Genomic DNA, 15,405 nt, shown 5'->3' with positions numbered 1-15,405 from the left:
TGTAATATGAGGGGTATAGATTGTTATGAGACTACCTGAAAAAACTCTGGGACACACCATATAGTCCTAAAATTCTATCTCTAACAGGCTCCAAAGAGCCGTTATCCCTCTTGTGCTTCCTATAACATCTAGGGTCATTACCTCGCACCCCCTTCCAACATATCTCCCCTATCTCTTGAGTCATTTCCATTGAGACCTTGGTTTCTTGTAAAATTACCAAGGCCAGTTCAATCCCTCAGATATATTTGCTTCCCCTTGCTATTAATCCAACTGATGTTCCAAGCAACAATCCTCATTAAGTAATATGTTGGGAGGAGTAAATATCCAGTAATGTCATTGCTTCCCCTGAATTAACTAGATGTTCTCCCATATTTTGAATTACCTCTCATTGTCTTCCTCCCTTTCCGTCTACATTCCTTCAAGTTTTGGTCTTTTCCTTTGTCCCTTTTCATTAGCAAGTCTACAGTGCCATCACTCCCTACACATGAGCCTCCTTGACTTTTCCATTGGGTGTAAACTTGGACATAAATATCCTTTTGTTATTTAGGCAACACCACCAAGTCCATTTGTGCCTAAAGCTAGATTAAGTTCATCATGAATTTTTCTTTAATGCCTAAGGTTTCTACATTTTCTTCCAGCATTGGCATTACTTCCTTGATCCCAGAAAAATGTAACCCTACTTCCTACTTAGGCAAGTTCTCAGGCATCTTTCTCTATGGGGTGGGTTTGTCTGGAGCATGTTCCATGCTCATCTCCACTATCATGAAATCCTCTGGTAACGATAGATTTTCATCTAAGTCCTCCAATGCCATGAAGGAATTTCCTTCAAAGACCTTTTTTCATCCTTGAGGAGGTGACTACACCTAGGATTTCTCCTTCTATTTTTCACTCTATTAAATCCATCTGCCATACCTTGCAACCCCTCCTCCTATTGTTCATTTCTCCGCAATGGGAAATCCCTTAATAGATATCTATGTTCATGGAATCTTTGACATCTAAAAGGTACATGTTCGTAATTAAGCAACTGCGTCCAAATCTCATCTTGGTACATCAAGTCTATTGATTTTGATAGGGACTTCGAGATGCTATGTATTCACAAATTCTTGTGTAAGACTTGTTGCACCCACTTTTTGTGACCTCTGAGGTTTTCACAAAGTTCCCTGTAGAACTTCCAATACCCTCCAGAATTTCAGAGACCCAAAACTCTGTCGGGAGAGTACATAACCTGACCCAAATTGGGGCTGCTAAAAGCTACCCTATTTTTATCTTCCAAATTAGAGAAAATTACAATAAAAAACCCTTTTGGACCCAGCTTCAAGTCAACCTCCCCTTTCAGCTACCACTTATGTTGTATCCACTTCTTAATTTCCTTTTCAATCGGCCATCCTCTAATAAATTTTCATTTAAATGCATGGTTCATGCATTGGTGGTATCCATTTAGCCTATTCAGTGGAATTACAAATTTCGAGTTCACCGTTGCCTTCGGAATACATGTCCCACTTAACCTCATTTTCCATTGCACTCTTAGAGTTTGGTTGTATCACATACTCCCATTGTCCCTTGGATTGCCTAAACCCCTAGAATTTCTTTGTTGGTTTCCAATTATCGCATTTCTATAGAAAGGGATTTCACCCACCCCTTCTTGGACCGCTTGTTTCTTTCGCTCAACCCCGAAATAAAGAATTTAATTCCACAAAACTATTGGGATCAAATTCTTTGCAATCATAATCAACTTGGAAGTTGAGAATTTTCAAACCCTAGAATGCAAAAACCCACATAATTAATGGATTTATAGTTTTCTGAATAAAAACAAAATTGCAATATTATGAATTGAATTGAATTGATTTATTATTTTTATTACTTTTTAACTAAGTTGACATTGTGTTTTGTAATTATTATTTTTTTATTTAATGCTTCATTTTATCAATACTACAACTTGTCTTCCATATTGAAGTGACATTTAAATATTTACACTCATTATCTTCCCTATATTGAGCCAACATTTAAATGTTTACACTCATTTATGGACACTATAACATCTCCCCATATTGAACTATAGAGCAACTCTCATTGTACTAAAAAAAATTACAATTTAAAAAATTTAATCTCTCTAAAAATATTAGATAAAACTAAATTTAAAATATATTTATAATAGTTATTTTAAATTTAAATTTAATGTTTAAACCAAAAATAATATTATTTAAAAATAAATTTAAAATAGTTATTTTAAATTTGCATTTAATGTTTAAAGTAAAAATAATATTATATAAGTTTTGTTAAGATTAATGTAATATTATATAAGTATTGTTGAGATTAATGTCAAATGGTATTAATTTTAAAAATCTTTTATATATTTCATTTTAAACAAATAGTAAGTCCTTTTAATTAAATTAAACTATTTTAAAAGAAGATAGAGAAAAGCTATATTGCTAGAGAATTCCTTGTAAGGTGCTTTAATTATAAGAAATAGATAAAAATAGTTGAATTCAAATAAAAGATTAAATTTTATTTTTTTTTAAATATGATTTGAATTTGGTTATGGAGGATAAAAGCTTTTAACGACCGAACATCGTCTTAACGTATACCATTTACACCAATAGAGGAAAAAACATTTTGTTAATTTTAAGGATTTTATCATATTTTAAATTAGTTAATTTATTATAATGTTTTTTTTAAATAGAATAAGGTATTTTATCTCATATATATATATATATATATATATATGGCTATCAGCTTTGTCATTTGGTAAATCAAATTAATAGTATAAGTTTAAAGATTTTATGTTAAAATGGTTATGGATAATTATTTATTTTTCAAATTAATATTAAATTAAATTTCTAAATTAAAAGAAAATAAAAAATGATAAACATAACAATTGTTCTAAGTTGTGTTTCTTTTTAGATGACAAGTTCACTCATACTTCAAGAGGAGAATCCACTTAGAAAGGTGACTTCTATTCATTATCATTGTCAAAGGAGGAAATAACATAATTCCCCAATGCGTTTGTGATTTTCTTTCTATCTTATTTACCTTGATTATTTCAACCATACAAATAAATTATCAGCTCATGTTGTGTGCCAACTCTGTTTGTGAAAACTCTACCCATTAATGTTTTCATGTGCCAGTATAGGTTGATTATCTGCATATAGGATGGGGAATGAGACCCGGTAGAGCTGCCTACTTCAGAGATCCAAACTTTGGTTTCTCTTTCCACATCACTGTTAGAAATAAATCTTCTACCCTTTTAGACCTTGTCTTCCACTCCAGAAATGGCTCTCTGTACTACTCCAAGGACAATGGTTCTATATCTATCCATTGTAGCACAAACAACTAACTGTATGCTTTTGTTTGAATTGCAATAGGATGAGGGAAGTTGGAGGCTAGTGAGGGACCCATTCGATCTCTTCTCCCTCCATGATGGGGGGATAAAAGGTGATGCCTAACCATATGGCCAGAGCCAATACTAAACACCACCTCAGGATAGGAGACATTGGAGTGGAATGTAGGATACAAAGTGACATGGAGTGGGGAAGGAACAACACAAAGTGAGGATGGAATGAAACAAAGAGAGGAGGGGAACCATAGAGAGGGGCCCTCGAGAGGAAATGCAAACTTAGGAAGAGAAACCAAAGGAAAGCTAAGAAGATGAGAGTCTAAAAAGGAAGGTCGTGTGGAAAAGAAGACAACACCAAGGTTTACAAACCAGCCCAAAACCTCGTGTAGTGAATACCCAAAAAAATTAACAATCCCAGAGAGGGAGCATAAAACCAAAATGAATGAAACCAAAATTCCCATATAACATTGATATCATCACATCTAACACTGCAGACAATTTTAGAAATGAAATGAGGAAAATTGAAAACTTACAACACCTTCTTTGTAGGTTGTGGTGCCCATGACATGATGTGTTCCTACTTGACCAACTTCCAACTGAGAATGACTACTAACTTTGCATGCAAGGCTATCTCCATTCCCCAACTAACATTGGTTCACTTATTTCGTTAGTTTTTCTTTCCTAGGAATGGTAATTCCACATAGGATAGTAACTTCCCATAAGATTTGCACAAATGGAGGTCCCCAAGTTGTTTTATAAGCTACAAGTCACCTTTCTTCATTATCCTTCACCCAAACAATTTCATCATACACCATAATCCACCCTAATGCATACATTATTATCGTTTGTCAAATCCTTGAGTCTATGTGCAAGGTGGGTTGTCTTTCCCCAAACTCCGACGCATCCATTAACCTCACCTTCGTCCTCTCCCATGCTTTGAGAAGATTATGTATGTCTTGATTGTAAGTGTACTACTATATATGCAAGATGCCATTTGGTAGCAACTTTGCCCCTCGTTATTAATTATTTTTCTCTCATTTCAATTAATGGATTTTTCCCACCATCTAAGCATGCTCCTTGGGGGGAATTTATTATAATGCTAATGAAAATTTGATAGGGAAAAAATAACTTTTGTCTCATTGAATTTTAATACAACAAAATGCATTTTTACTAATGTCTTCAATTCTAGAGACTGTTTAAGTCGAGTTTGATAAAGGAGCAGGGATGAGGATAGGTGATCTGGATTTAAATAGGAACGCAACAAAATACAGAGATAAACATATACACAAAGATGCAGTGGAAATAATACTTCATTTCATTAATGGAATACTGAAATATGCTTACAAACAATAATGGAAATAAACCAGCTAGGGCGATGGTAGCTTATCTCTGAGAAGAGATGTGGTGGCTACATGCCTCTGAACTGTGTTACAATGAGGCTCGAAGGCCTATTTATTATTGAGAAACAATGGAAAACCCTTCACATCCCAAAACCTAACCCTAGAAGATGAAACGCCAAATTGTGGGCCCCGTTTTGGGGTGAGTTGGACAGCCAACTTCCCGGGGTCGCGAATTGGTCGTATTATCTCCGTTTGACGCGCATGATAGCCCGTTGGAAATATCTCTCCGAGGACTACGACGGAAAATATGATTTTTTAATAGAAAAATCGTTGGTGGTAGATTTCCCAAAAACCATCGTTTAGGGCTCAAAACGGCTCAGGAAGTTTAGGACCCGAAAAACTGCTAAAAATAGTAAATTGTGCTATAATTAAGGAAACTGAAAAACTGAAAGAGACAGTTGTGGGGGTCCAAATGGGATAGGTGGGTGGCCACCAACATCCACCTGGATCAATAGGAGGAGAAAATTTGGGCAGATCTTGTGCATGATATTGGGGTGTTTGAATTGCATGGAAAACCTACTTGAAAGATGATCAAGGATTATCAAGATTTGTTGCAATGGAAATAAGCATGATCAATTGAACAACAATATAGTAGGTTTTATGTTAGTGTAATGGCGCAGGCAGAGCTGAAACCCTGGAAAAAATGGCGAAACCCTAGGGTTTCTGCCTGCTGAATCGAGGGATTCCCAAACTGTGTGTGACCCTTTGGAACTGGAAAATGGCTACTGTCGCGGGCCTACCTACGGATTAAGGTTTATTATATGGTTTGGACCTCAATTCCCAGGACTTTCGGTGAAATATTTTAAGGTTTTGTATGCGAAACGGCCTTTCAACATCCGAGATACCGTTCATACTCTGCATTCGGTCTCCCCCTGGTCATACGGTGGTCAGGTCGGTTTTTTTTTACTATGGTAGTGGAGGACCTCGTAGACTACGAGGAGGACCCTGTTGGTACCATTCCATGACCTCCTTTTTCCTCTTGAAACACATCGTTTGCCTACCTTTTTCCTTCATAAATCTCTTAGATCCCCTTGAAATTGATTAGTTAACAGTATTATAGTTGTTAAATGCATTAGAATTGATTTATGAGTTTTATGTTAAAGAATTAGGGATTTTTGATAAAAAGACTACAGGAAGTTACAACATCCTGTAAATGGTTTATTGTTTGACATATGGCATGATAGGTAAGCTAAAGCAAAGGGTAGGGACGGAAAATAGAATGTACAAGCATGGACGAACACCTATCCTACAGCAAAACCAACACTCCTGAATGTGCGGTCAATGATGGTCAAAGCATAGCATGTTGGCGACAAAAGAAGCAACAGCATAGGGTTCTAAACTGATTTAGTTTTGTTCCTTTCTGAAATCGTTTCAGAATGGAAACAACTTAAAAAAACTATTCCATAACAAAAGCTGCAACAGCCGCATAGCGAATGTACATTCGTTCCAAAATGTAAACGGTGTTAGTTTTTTAAAAGACATATGTAAACACAGTTATGTGTTGTTGGTTAGTTGTTATCTGTGTATCGTTTTGAAAAACAGAGCTTTTGAACTTAATACCAGAACTCAGTTGCAGTCACGATTTTGTTATTGCGTTGATTCTATAGTTGCTTGAGCGCAATCCAGTATACTTTTGAAACGCGGACGGGCCCTGCGTGGAACGGGTATACTGTCATTTTATTTTATTAGCAACTTCTGTATTCACAGTGATTAGAGTTTGGTTTATGCTTTCGTTGATTTAATTAGCAATTCATATGAGTGATGTTTATGATGGTGGCTTGAAGGATTCATCGCTGAGATCGTTGAACTGTATCCTGTAAGGGATCTGATCTTTCGTTGTCTTTTTAGAGCATCTTCATGAACCCTGTTTCCCATGTGTTTGAATTTTAAGTGTGCTTATGATTTCAGTATGTCTCAACCTTTCATGAATGATAAACTTTGAATACTGAGTGTTCACTGAACAGGGGTTTTATGAACAACATCCTCGTAAGGGGATTGAAATCTTGGTTTAAGTAATACACAGTGTTTTTTTAGAATAGGTAGATGAATTGAGTGACCTGAGTGTCCAGGTGATAGGGAGCATACCTCAACCTTCCGTAAAGAAGTTCTGTAACCTACCATCACGAACACTTAGTTAGGAATCCTTTATGTCTATAGATTGTAGACGCATGCCTCGAAGTTTACTTATCCTGGTCGATAATAAATATAGCCTAATCTAGCACCCTAGATAGGACACTACATTTTGGCGCTGTTGCCGGGGAGGTGTAGTTAAAGGATTTGAAAAATTTTATAAACAAAAACAAGCAAAAACATAGATTTAGAAATCATGTTCACTTATGCCTAGATCTAGAGATAATCAAGGTAGATTCATAAAAACCCCCCATCCAAAGACTAACCTATCATCAGGAGCAGACTCTTTAGGAAATACAACACCAGCTGAGGAAGTCACCATACAAGCATTAGAGGATAAACAAAATTCAGGGCAAAGACTTTCTCTCATCGAGAGGCAAACTTTATTATCACACAAATCGCAGAAGAAACACTTTCCTAGATCCTCTAAACAAGGAGAAAGTAGCACAGTGACCGAACAATCTTTCTTTAATCTTCTCTTTGAAAAAAGTGACACTGACACAGAGGAACCTATTAAAATGGCTGAGGAAGGAGATGGATCAATACCAAATCAAGGACGAAGAGATGAAGAAGAGTCAACCTTTAAGTTTCCTATTCAAGAACCACAAGAAGGTGATGAGATAAAAATGAAAAACATACCTCCATCCGTGCTACCAAACTTTTATGGCATGGCTTCAGAAGACCCAGACTCATTCTTGTTCGAGTTTGACATTGTATGTCGAACATATGGCTACACAGATGATGCCCATAGGCTTAGACTCTTCCCAGCGACATTAAAGGCATCAGCCTTAAGATGGTTCATGGGGCTTGGTGAACATGCGATAACTGATTGGGATGGCATGAGAAGAATATTTCTAAAGAAATATCAACCTTATTGTAGATCGAAAGATTCCAAAGATGATATCTTTAGAATGAACCAACAAGAGGATGAAACCTTAGAGGAATACTTAGAACGGTTTGTCTACAACTTAAAAAAATCCAAACATCGAACTATGCCTCTTGATTTGATTCGCACAATATTCTTGAAAGGCATCCGAGAGGAATACATGGAAGATCTTAATTTGATGGGCAAAGGTGACATTTCTACCTTACCTTTTGAAGAAATCGCTGAATTATGCGAAAAGTATTCAAGGAGCAAAGCTAAAATTGGAAAAAGAACATTGTCATCCAAAGCCACAAAATCTGCTTCAGCAAGTGTCACAAGGGCTGAAATAGGGTATATGTTAGAAGAATTTAAAACAGATCTGCTAAGCACCTTAGGAAACCAAATTGACACTCTAAAAGCTAAGAAGAAACAAGAAGATGAAGATCAGATAATGGTTATCTTCTGCCCAAAATGCCGGAAGAAACATGCCTTAAAAGACTGCCCATTAGAAAACATCCAAGTTTGTGCCTTCTGTACTGAAAATCATGATATATTTAATTATTTTAAAGTTAAGGTTTTGCAGAACTGTAATATGGCAGCTAATGCAGAGAAGAGACCATGGCAGCCAAGACCAGCACCTCAAGGTATGTTTCCAAATTAGAATTTGCAATTTCCTGTAAATGATCAAATGTATGCTCAAAATTCTTGGAATGTACCCATGCCATGGCAGCACCAAAATCACCCACAGCAACAATGGAGACCATCTCAACAATACTCTCAATCATATCATACATATCCTCAATCATACCAACCATATTCGCAGCCATATCAACAATATCATCAGCCATACTTGTCACATCCTCAATCATATCAGCAGTACCCTCAGCAGTAAGTTGTTTACCAACCTTAACCTCAACCTACTCAACAAGCACTGCTTGCTCCTCCACCAATAAATCCACCACAATTGCAATTTCCATCTAACTCACAACCTCCCAGACCTACTCAAATACCTGCTCAAACTATCCCAAATCCAAATAACAGAGCAGAGAGGCCAGCCTACAATGTAGAAGAGGGAACCTCATATCCCACACTACCCTTGAAAAATATCAACTTGAGGTCTGGTAAGGTACTCCATAAAGATTCTCCAACAACTGATAAACAAGAAGAAAACACAGAAAATGAAAACGAAATGACAAATCAAAGAAAACTAAACGATGACACCAAAGATAAACAAATGCAACCATTGCATCCACCTTTTCCAGACCGATTGGTCCAAATGAAACTTCCAATGTCTATACCACAGTTTGATGTTTTAGATGAGCTCAAGAATGTCTATATAAAAATTCCACTACTGCAAGCCATAAAAGACATTCCCATATATACTAAAGCAATCAAAGAAATGTGCCTTAAGAAGCCCACTAAGAAAAGGATTGATCCACAAACCATTCATGTTATAGGACATTTAGCTGGCCTTATGACAAATACCATCTCAATGGAAAAGTATGTTGATCCTGGTATCCCCAGAGTTACTACAATCATTAACAACATACATATTCCAAACACTTTAATAGATCTTGGGGCCGCAATAAATGTCATGACTCTTGAAACCATGAGAACACTCCAGCTCATAAATTTGCAACACACAATGATTGTTCTAGAACTAGCTGATAGGTCTAAAGTGATTCCTGAAGGGATTTTGGAGGACATAATTATTTCACTAGACTCTTGGGAGTATCCAGTGGACTTCTTAGTTCTTCAACCCAAATCCAATTTAGGAGGGCACCCTATCATCCTTGGTAGACCATGGTTAGCGACTGTTGATGCATTCATAGGATGTCGATCCGGAAACATGATCATTTCACGAGGAACTGAAAGAAAACAACTCACTCTTTATCCATCGGCACAATCACCAGCAGTAGCACACAATTTTTGGCTTGATGATAAATACAATGATAAAGAAGAAGTACAATCTGTTTTTAGCATCGACCAAATCTATGATTTTCAAGAACAAAATAATAATGATTTGGTAGAATTGTTCCTTTCTCAACCTGATATCTCCGAAAATTTGAGAAACGACCAATATCATGCTGCAGATGTGCTTTTAGCCCAAAATTTTCAAGAAATGTGCACCATTGAATCTTTGCAAACAACATTTCATGATATTTTTCCCGTTCAATCCATCACAAACACACAAAGTCAGATCATAGAGATTAGTCCAGGGAAAACTCTGAACATTGGCAATCACCTAGACTCATCTCAGCAAGAGAAATTGATTCAACTATTGAGAAAATACCAGAAAGCATTTGCTTGGGACTACACCGATATACATGGGATTCACCCCGACACATGCACTCACCATATTTATACTGATAGTACTATCAAACCAGTGAGGCAACCGCAGAGAAGAATGAACCCCATGCTCCAGGATATTGTCAGAGAAGAATTGCAAAAACTGTTGAGAGTTAATTTTATATATCCTATTTCTGACAGTCAGTGGGTATCCCCATTGGTAATAGTGCCCAAGAAAAATGGTAAGTGGCGAATTTGTGTTGATTACAGACAATTGAACAAAGCAATGCTCAAAGATTATTTCCCACTACCATTTATTGACCAAGTGTTAGACACATTAGCTAGGAAATCATCATTCTCTTTTCTTGATGGTTTCAGTGGCTACAACCAGATCAGGATAGCCTCAGAAGACCAGGATAAAACCACATTCACTTGTCCTTGGGGCACTTATGCTTATAATGTTTTTCCATTTGGACTTTGCAATGCTCCAGCTACATTTCAAAGAGCTGTATTAGCTATTTTCGCTGATTTAGTTCATGATTGTGTTGAAGTTTACATGGATGATTTTTCAGTGTACGACAATTCATTTGAACATGCATTAGAGAACCTTGAAAGAGTTTTGAAAAGATGTATCGAAGCTAATCTATCCCTGAGAAATGAAAAGTGCTTTATGATGTTAAACGAGGGGATAGTATTAGGCCACTATATTTCTTTTCAAGGCATTAAAGTTGATCCAGCAAAAATCCAGATCATTGTTGATTTGCCAATTCCAAAGAATCAAAGAGAGGTAAGAAGTTTCCTTGGGTATGCAAGCTATTACAGAAGGTTTATTGAACATTTTAGTAAAATAGCTTTACCTTTGTTTAAGCTTCTAACAAAAGACGTACTTTTCAACTGGAATGAGAATTGCCAGCAAGCATTCGAAACACTCAAAAAGAAGTTATCAACCGCACCAGTCTTAAGAGGGCCTAACTGGAGCCTACCGTTTCATATCTTTACAGATGCATCTAACTCTGCGGTAGGTGCCTCATTAGGCCAAAAAGAGGAATCTTGTAATTATGCCATTTATTTCATTAGCAAAAATCTAACACCTACAGAATTAAACTACACTGTCACAGAAAAGGAAACACTCGCCATCATATATGCTGTGAATAAATTCCGACATTATATAACTGGTTATGAAGTCTTTGTACATACTGACCATTCTGCCATTAGACATTTAATGAATAAACCAATAACTAGTGGCAGAGTTACCAGATGGTTATTATTGTTACAGGAATTTAACATCACAGTGTTAGATAGACCAGGTAAAGAGAATCATGTGGCAAATTTTCTTTCTAGACTGCAAAATCCAGGGAGGACACCTCCATACTTTACTCCAAAGGAAAAGAAGAGACTAGTCAAACAAAGTGCTCGATACTCATGGATTAATGGCGATTTATTTTACACTGGTTATGATATGATTATTAGACGATGTGTAAGAAATGATGAGATAATTGATATTTTAAAATCTTGCCATGGTGAACCGTGTGGTGGGGATTTTGCAGCTAAGCGAACAGCATACAAAATTCTTAGTCTTGGATACTACTGGCCATCCATTTTTAAGGATTCCAAGAAGTATGTGAAGAGTTGTGATAGTTGCCAAAGAATGGGCAGGCCAACAGCTACAGAAGAGATGCCACTTCAGCCCCAAGTACACCTAGAGCCATTTGAAAAATGGGCTCTAGACTTTATAGGACCCATTAACCCAACCTCCAATGGTAAGAAGTACATCTTAGTATGTATTGATTACGTAACAAAATGGGCTGAAGCAAAAGCACTAGTTAGAGCCACCGAACAAACAGTGGTAAACTTCCTTTTTGAAGAGATTTTTGTAAGGTATGGGGTACCAAGGGAGATAGTGACTGATCAAGGTACTCAATTTACTTCAAAGTTAGTGAAGGGCATCACAGAAAAATACCAAATCAAGCACAGAAGAAGTACACCTTACCATCCACAGGCCAATGGCCAGGTGGAGTCCACAAACAAAACTTTGGAAGGGATTATCACTAAAACTGTGGCAATGAACAGAAAGAATTGGGAAGAGAAGCTCAAAGATGCACTCTGGGCTTATAGAATTACATGGAAGAATACTACAGGATTTACACCATACCAGTTGGTGTATGGCAAAGAGGTAATGCTTCCTATTGAATTTCAAATACATACTTTTAAAATGGCTGCAGATTTGCAAATTGATTTGAACCAAGCACAACAAGAAAGAATTCAACAGTTGAACCAGTTGGATGAAATGAGGCAGCAAGCAGAGAAAACAACAATCCTCATGCAAAAACAAAGGAAGCAGTGGCATGATGCACATATCAAGAAGAAACAGTTCAAGGAAGGAGACTGGGCTTTACTCTTTTACTCTAAATTCAGAGATCATAAAGCCAAGTTTACTACACATTGGATGGGCCCATAAGAAATCATTCAATTCTATGACAATGGATCAGTCAAGCTCACCACTATTGATGGAGAAGGGCACTCCTTTACTGTCAATGGTCATCGCTTGAAACTATATAATAAGCCCATCAGCAAGCAAAATTTTCTTCAAATTGTATCTCAACAGAGAGAGGTTGAGATATTGCAGCCTTCAGCTGCAGTATCTCTACCTTAGTTCATTCATTTCAATTTAGAAATTCAAAAGAAATTAAAAAAAAAAAAAAAAAAAACAAAACAAAATCTAAAAAAAGAAAAAAGAAAAAAACACAACAAAAAAAAAATAATAATAATAAAAATGGGTTAGATGTGAAAACCAGACTTTGGCACACTCTAACCCAGAATTCTTACTTGAAAACCAATTCGTTGGCGAGTAAGAATTCCTTTTATTTTGTTTCCTGTTTGATTCATCAACTAAATAATGACTTGAGGACAAGTCAAAACTTTAGTGGGGGGGGAGAAGCATCAGCATTTTGTTTTCTTATCTCCTCATTGTAAATTCTCAAAGATTTCTTATCTCATCTCCTCACTGTAAATTTCCAAAGAGTTTGTTTCAGCACTCCAGATTTCAATAAAGAAGTTGTTTTGTCCTTGTTTTAACTCAGAGGGACCTGGTTAAAAACATTATGCAGGGGGATCTGTTCTGTCCAGAAGACCATGTTACCAACACCACCAGTAATGGGACCTGTTCAAGACACATAAAAGGGACCTGTTAAGAGATTATTACTTCAAGATTACTTCAACAAAGCTTCATCAAGTTTCAACAAGGATCCACAAGTTGCTGGTCACCAAGACTTCATCAAATACCAAAGATCAAGGAGCATGTATACATATAGTTCTTTTCTGGATTCCAAAGAAGTTGCATGAACATTTTCCAGATCTCATAGGGACCTGTTGCATTCGAATCTATTCCAGGGGGACCTGTCATGAACAGCAAAGAGTAGTCAAAAGAGACTAGTCCTACCTAGCATGCCAATGCAACGCTTGAACAACCAACAAAAGTGTAATGTATTCCTTGTTCTTAACTTTTAAATTCTTAGATTAATTTTTAATGTTAAATTTAATAACTATGACTGTTATGATCAATTTCAGAGACACCCCCATACCTATCACCCCTTATCCTATTGTTAATTCCTATCATCTCCTAATACTCCAGCCTATCTCATACTTATATGATTTCGTTAATCCCCTCTCATATCAACTTTTCAACCTCTGTTACACCAATTAGACCCTATAGCCATTCCAACATATCTATTTGGCCGGGTACCAACAGAAGCAGGACACGTGGTGAATTGTTTAAAAACCAAATGTTATGCGGGCTTATTCATTGTGTTTGAAACGGCCGAATTATGACTTAACCACCCGACGAAGTCAAATGATGCAAACGACTACCTGAAATCATATCCCAGTACTTCATATATGCTTCTAGCACTTCTATGATGGTATCCATACGACCAGTACAGCCATTCCTCTGTTTCAAAAGATGAATATGTTATGAATTGAGTTAAGCCGATTATTTCAATATCATTCTCAGTTATTCTATGTTTGCATTCGACTCCTGTGACTTCAACAGTAAGGACTGAAAGTAGCAAGCGCCACGAAAGGAAAATGTAGTCAATTGGGTTCGACCTCCACCATAATTACAAGACAGTCAATCGAGCATGCTTGGGTTACTAAAGGAGCTAGTGTTAAAGAGCCGAGGGCGCCACCAGGTCAGCAGTATTGGGGCGGAAGACAAAAGGTAACAAATCAAAACTTCTTTGTTGAATTTGCAAAACATAAACAAAGAAGAGTTAGAGCAAAACTCTATGCCAAAATGACCAATAGGGTCGAGCCAAGCATATTCGACAGTTCCCAGTATCACGAAGACTGCATTTCAATTCTCAAAGAAATACAGTGGCTGCCCTTTTTAGAGAAGTTTCGTGGAAGTAAAGAGGAGGTCACCAAACAATTCTCTTTTACATTCAACGGAGAGAAAGCTCTGATAGGTAATTTTTCATTCAGGGTTTTGGAAGACACCATAGCTCAGTCCCTAGGGATCAGCCCAGAAGGGGAGAAGTACTTCAAGACAAATCAATTTAAAGAGAAGTCATGGACTCAATTTATGTCCAGATCAAGGGTTTCATCCATCAATTGGAAGAAAAGCGTCCCAAGGAGCTGGCTGGTGCATCCCTGGGACGAGATGGTCTATATCATCCAAAAATTTGTAACTTGTGAAGGCCGCTACAGTATTGTTTACTTGTACCATATCAAACTACTGTTACATTTGAAAGGGCAGTGTGTTATCAATCTGCCATACTTTCTCTTGCAAAACCTAACCAAAATGTCGAAGACCATCCAAAAGCAGAAAGGTAACGAAGACAAGAGCTTATATCACTTTGGGCTAATTAAAATTCTTATTGAGTATGAGTTACAAAGAATAGGAAAAACGTGGAAGGAATTCTTGGCTGCTAACCAAATTAAAGATGAAGAGGACAAGGAAGAACCACAGGAGAACTCAGGATTTATGAATGATATCGATGAAGAGATTCCTATACACAAAGCAAGCAAGGTGCCTCCACCTGTTAGCAGTGTAAGGACGAGGAAAATGAGAAAAGAGGATGCTCAGAAAGCAGAGCAAGATAAAATTTTTACCACCTATTCAAGAAGAACCAGGAGAACATCAAAGGCCCAGCTACAAGAAGACCAACCCGAATCAAATGTACCTATACCAATGGATATTGAGAGTAGTGCTCACTCACAACCTGGTCCAGGAGCTGAGATGGAGGTTGAAAGCAACAACAGGCAAGAAAAATATTCACAACCTGCCATTAAGAAACAGAGGAAACTGGAGAAGCAAATTGAGAAGTTAAAGGAAAAACTAATGGAGGCCAATATGCTGGAAAAAGTCATCAAGAAGAAAATGAATTGCT

The sequence above is a fragment of the Pinus tabuliformis genome, chromosome 2_2 (genome assembly GCF_031772625.1).
Source record: "Pinus tabuliformis cultivar Carrire ecotype Pingquan chromosome 2_2, CPIR1, whole genome shotgun sequence".
Classification (NCBI taxonomy): Eukaryota; Viridiplantae; Streptophyta; class Pinopsida; order Pinales; family Pinaceae; genus Pinus; species Pinus tabuliformis.
This window is presented reverse-complemented; position numbering follows the sequence as displayed.